The 6,000-nt window shown below is 37.4% G+C and overlaps 1 protein-coding gene across 2 annotated transcripts in view; it reads left to right on the forward strand.

Moving 5' to 3' along the window:
• LOC133542160 (single-minded homolog 1-like) overlaps positions 1 to 6,000 on the forward strand; it is an 84,193-nt gene that overhangs the window by 31,411 nt on the left and 46,782 nt on the right. The window contains exons 1-2 of one of the 2 annotated variants that reach the window (XM_061886036.1): positions 5,322 to 5,569; positions 5,918 to 6,000. The exon at positions 5,918 to 6,000 is cut by the window's right edge and continues 319 nt beyond it. The gene's annotated coding sequence lies outside the window, so the exon portion shown is untranslated. Of the gene's footprint in view, positions 1 to 5,321; positions 5,570 to 5,917 lie in introns of those variants that run through there. The other variant, XM_061886037.1, reaches the window with a different exon arrangement.

Below are 6,000 nucleotides of genomic sequence, written 5' to 3' on the forward strand. Positions count from 1 at the left end.
TTTTGCATTATATTTTAAACACAGTAGAAAAATTTGCTATTTTAGTGGTATTTTTGTTATTTACTCTTTTTATTGAAATACTATATGATTTTTTTAATTTATTCTTTAACATTTTACCCTAATGTGAGACAAAAAATCAATCATTCACAATTAATTTGGTTTATCATGCAATTTTTTTGCAACATATTCAATTACCTTGAGGTAAATAATTTTTTTGCATTACATTATACACATAGTAAAAATAAGTTGTTATTTTGGTGGTATTTTTTATTTTTTACTCTTCTTATTGATGTACTATATGATCTATTTTTATTTTATTTTATTTCTTTTACATTTTACACTATTGTGAGACAAAAATATCAATCATTCACAATTGATTTGGTTTATCATGCAATTTGTTTGCAACATATTCAATTTACCTTGAGGTAAATATTTTTTTTGCATTACATTATACACATAATAAAAATAAGTTGCTATTTTGGTGGTATTTTTTGTTATTTAGTCTTCCTATTGATGTACTATATGATTTTTTATTTTTATTTTATTTATTTTACATTTTACACTATTGTGAGACAAAAATATCAATCTTTCACAATTAATTTGGTTTATCATGCAATTTTTTTGCAACATATTCAATTTACCTTGAGGTAAATCTTTTTTTTTTTGCATTACATTATAAACACAGTAAAAAAAAATGCTATTTTGGTGGTATTTTTGTTATTTACTTTTCTTATTGACATACTATATGATTTTTTTTTTTTTTTTTAACATTTTACACTGTTGTGAGACAAAAATATCAATCATTCACAATTAATTTTTGGTTTATCATGCAATTTGTGTGCAACATATTTGATTTACCTTGAGGTAAAAAAAAATGTATTACATTATACACACAGAATATACATGGTATTTTTTGTTATTTACTCTTCTTGTTGATGTACTATATGATTTTTTTTATTTTTTTATTTTTTTTTTTTACATTTTACACTGTTGTGAGACAAACAATATCAATCATTCACAATTGATTTGGTTTATCATGCTATTTGTTTGCAACATATTCAATTTACCATGAGGTAAATCTTTTTTTTTTTTTTTTGCATTACATTATACACACTGTAAAAATATATTTGCTATTTTGGTGGTATTTTTTTGTTATTTACTCTTCTTATTGACATACTATATGATTTTTTTTTTTTTTTCACATCTTTCACTATTGTGAGACAAAAATATCAATCAATCACGATTGATTTGGTTTATCATGCAATTTGTTTGCAACATATTCAATTTACCTTCAGGTAAAAAAAAAAAATTGCATTACATTATACACAGTAAAAATTATTTGCTATTTTGTTGGTATTGTTTGTTATTTACTCTTCTTATTGATTTACTCCATGATTTTTTTTTCTACATTTTACACTATTGTGAGATAAAAATATCAATCATTCACAATTGATTTGGTTTATCATGCAATCTGTTTGCAACATATTCAATTTACCTTGAGTTTTTTTTTTTTTTTTGCATTACATTGGTGGTGTTTTTTGTTATTTACTCTTCTTATTGATGTACTATATGATGTTTTGTTTTTTTTAATCACATGCAGGCTTTGATTATTACCGCACAAGTACAGTTCCTTTGCTAACCACCTCGATTATCACGCATACACATGAATAATAATAACCTCATTAATTAGGTATGAATCATGCTCACTTGATTGTAATAATTTATGGGGGTTTTTTTTCCTTCTTTTAATATGCCGGATGGGTTTAAAACATATATATAGCCAATTAATCCAAAATCTTTTTTTTTATATAAATAATAATAAATGAAATCAAGTTAAAGGCCTACTGAAATGAGATTTTCTTATTTAAACGGGGATAGCAGGTCCATTCTATGTGTCATACTTGATCATTTCGCCATATTGCCATATTTCTGCTGAAAGGATTTAGTAGAGAACATCGATGATAAAGTTCGCAACCTTTGGTCGCCAATTAAAAAGCCTTGCTTGTACCGGAAGTAGCAGACGATGTGCGCGTGACGTTTACAATCATGGCCACCAGCAGCGAGAGCGATTCGGACCGAGAAAGTGACGATTTCCCCATTAATTTGAGCGAGGATGAAAGATTTGGGGATGAGGATAGTGAGAGTGAAGAACTAGAAAAAAATAAATAAATCAAAAAAAACAAGGGCAGTGGGAGCGATTCAGATGTTATTAGACACATTTACTAGGATAATTCTGGAAAATCCCTTATCTGCTTATTGTGTTACTGGTGTTTTAGTGAGATTATATAGTTCAATCAATCAATCAATCAATGTTTACTTATATAGCCCTAAATCACTAGTGTCTCAAAGGGCTGCACAAACCACTACGACATCCTCGGTAGGCCCACATAAGGGCAAGGAAAACCCACACCCAGTGGGACGTCGGTGACAATGATGACTATGAGAACCTTGGAGAGGAGGAAAGCAATGGATGTCGAGCGGGTCTAACATGATACTGTGAAAGTTCAATCCATAATGGATCCAACACAGTCGCGAGAGTCCAGTCCAAAGCGGATCCAACACAGCAGCAAGAGTCCCGTTCACAGCGGAGCCAGCAGGAAACCATCCCAAGCGGAGGCGGATCAGCAGCGCAGAGATGTCCCCAGCCGATACACAGGCAAGCAGTACATGGCCACCGGATCGGACCGGACCCCCTCCACAAGGGAGAGTGGGACATAGGAGAAAGAAAAGAAACGGCAGATCAACTGGTCTAAAAAGGGAGTCTATTTAAAGGCTAGAGTATACAAATGAGTTTTAAGGTGAGACTTAAATGCTTCTACTGAGGTGGCATCTCGAACTGTTACCGGGAGGGCATTCCAGAGTACTGGAGCCCGAAATGAAAAAGCTCTATAGCCCGCAGACCTTTTTTGGGCTTTGGGAATCACTAATAAGCCGGAGTCCTTTGAACGCAGATTTCTTGCCGGGACATATGGTACAATACAATCGGCAAGATAGGATGGAGCTAGACCGTGTAGTATTTTATACGTAAGTAGTAAAACCTTAAAGTCACATCTTAAGTGCACAGGAAGCCAGTGCAGGTGAGCCAGTACAGGCGTAATGTGATCAAACTTTCTTGTTCTTGTCAAAAGTCTAGCAGCCGCATTTTGGACCAACTGTAATCTTTTAATGCTAAACATAGGGAGACCCGATAATAATACGTTACAGTTGTACCTGAAAGTCGGAGGGGTGTGGCAACGGGTGTGGTGACCGCCAGTGTTTCTGAGGGAAGCCACGTTTCTCGACGAGGCGAAGCGAAGGCAGCCATTGGGGCCGGGCTGAGCTTTTTTTCCCTCCGGTCGGAGGAGTCAAGACAGGTGCACGAGGAACGACGCAAGCTCGCCGCTCATGTTTACGGTAAGAGCCGACTTATTACCACCATTTTCTAACTGAAAACGTGGTAGGGAACCATGTTCGCTTGACCGCTCTGTTCCATAGTAAAGCTTCACCGTCATCTTTCGGGAATGTAAACATGGAAACAAGGAAACACCGGCTGTGTTTGTGTTGCTATAGGCGGCCGCAATACACCGCTTCCCACCTACATCTTTCTTCTTTGACGTCTCCATTATTCATTGAACAAAGTGCAAAAGATTCAGCAACACAGATGTCCAGAATGCTGTGTAATTATGCGATTAAAGCAGACGACTTATAGCTGGGATCGGGCTGGAACAGAATGTCCGCTAAAATCCGTGACATCACGCGTACGCGTCATCATACAGCGACGTTTTCAACAGGATACTTCGCGCGAAATTTAAAATTGTAATTTAGTAAACTAAGAAGGTCGTATTGGCATGTGTTGCAATGTTAATATTCCATCATTTATATATAAACTATCAGACTGCGTGGTGGGTAGTAGTGGCTTTCAGTCGGCCTTTAAAGGCCTACTGAAATGAGATTTTCTCATTTAATAGCAGGGGATAGCAGGTCCATTCTATGTGTCGTACTTGATCATTTCGCGATATTGCCATATTTTTGCTGAAAGGATTTAGTAGAGAAGATCCATGATAAAGTTTGCAACTTTCGGTGCTAAGAGAAAAGCCTTGCCTGTACCGGAATTCGCAGACGAGTACGTCACATGTTTGATGGCTCCTCAAATATTCACATTGGTTTTATTGGGAGCCTCCAAAAAAAAACATTTATTCGGACCGAGAAAATGACAATTTCCCCATTAATTTGAGCGAGGATAAAAGATTTGTGTTTGAGGATATTGATAGCGACGGACTAGAATTTTTTTTTTTTTTAAAAAGCGATTGCATTGGGATGGATTCAGATGTTTTTAGACACATTTACTAGGATAATTCTGGGAAATCCCTTATCTTTCTATTGTGTTGCTAGTGTTTTAGTCAGTTTAATAGTACCTGATAGTCGGAAGGGTGTCTCCACGGGTGTCTTGTCTCAGCTTTTCTCCGGTAAGAACTGACTTTTTAACCGCAATTTTCTCACCGAAACCTGCTGGTTGACATGTGGTTGGGATCCATGTTCTCTTGACTGCGCTCTGATCCATAGGAAGGTTTCACCTCCAGGAAATTTTAAATAAGGAATCACCGTGTGTTTGTGTGGCTAAACTCCATCTTTCTACTGTGACTTCTCCAATATTAATTGAACAAATTGCAAAAGATTCAGCAACAGATGTCCAAAAAAATGTAAAATTATACCGTTAAAGCAGACGACTTTTAGCTGTGTGTGTGCGCAGCGCTCGTACTTCCTAAAAACCCGTGACGTCTTGCGTACACGTCATCATTACACGACGTTTCAAAGACGAAACTCCCGGGAAATGTAAAATTGTAATTTAGTAAACTATGCAATGTTAATATTTTATCATCGATATATAAACTATCAGACTGCGTGGTGGCTAGTAGTGGCTTTCAGTAGGCCTTTAAATTAGGTAGTGAGGTGGCGACTTGTCCAGGGTGTACCCTGCCTTCCGCCCGATTGTAGCTGAGATAGGCGCCAGCGCCCCCCGCGACCCCGAAAGGGAATAAGCGGTAGAAAATGGATGGATGGATGGATGAATCATGCTCACTTGATTTTAATAATTTATGTTTTTTGTTTTTTTTTTCCCCTTAATACGCCGGATGGGTTTAAAAAATATCTATAGCCAATTAATCCAAAATAATAATTAAAAAAAATAAAAATAAATGAAATCAAGGTAAGATCACTTGTGACGCCGCCACAAGTGTCGTGAACGCGCTTTGCAGCATTTAAGGCTGACGCCCACCAGGAGCCGTCCAATCAGAAGCGGGGATTCTGTGCCCGCGGCCAATGGGAGCGAGCAAGGGGGCGTGGCCGCAGCCGCTCCTGGGAGAGACATTGAGGAAGTGGAGGAGGGCGGCTTGTTCGGGGCACGAATGCCACTCGTTGCGCGTCCAGATAATTCGGGGAGGTGTATTCCACGCACGGCCCCATTCGCTCGCCTTTCCCGGTGAAGCTGGTAAAAAAAAAAAAAAAAAGAAGGAAAAAAGGGGGGAATTTAACCGGCAGCAGTCGGCCGACCCGGTTGAGGACAGGTGAAATTCCCAGCAGGCCGCGCGCGGTAAGATCGATTCAGGCGACGAGCGCGGGAACGTCTTTGCCCAGCAACCGTGACGATTTGCTCGAAATTAACATTTATGTACTATTTTAATTTTTTTACAAACATATGTGTGGAAGTCTATGTTTGCCTGTGTTCTTTTTTTGGTAAATATATTATCATTGACAGTGTATTTCCAATACATCCATTTATATTTCTATAGTGTTTATTACCTATAGTTTGCATATATATCATACCACCTTATCCATCGATTTTTTTTACCGCTTGTCCCTATCTCAGCTGCATTTTTTTTTTTTGCATTTTGAATATATTCTACAATTATGCAATAATATTTTCTTTCTATACCCGCAGGTGATGGATGCAAGACAACATGTCGGATGCTTGATCTAAGGAATACCAAACCAGCTGGATTCGCTCCCCTAAAGCACATTTTT

This window comes from Nerophis ophidion, linkage group LG24 (genome assembly GCF_033978795.1).
Source record: "Nerophis ophidion isolate RoL-2023_Sa linkage group LG24, RoL_Noph_v1.0, whole genome shotgun sequence".
NCBI classification, from domain to species: Eukaryota; Metazoa; Chordata; class Actinopteri; order Syngnathiformes; family Syngnathidae; genus Nerophis; species Nerophis ophidion.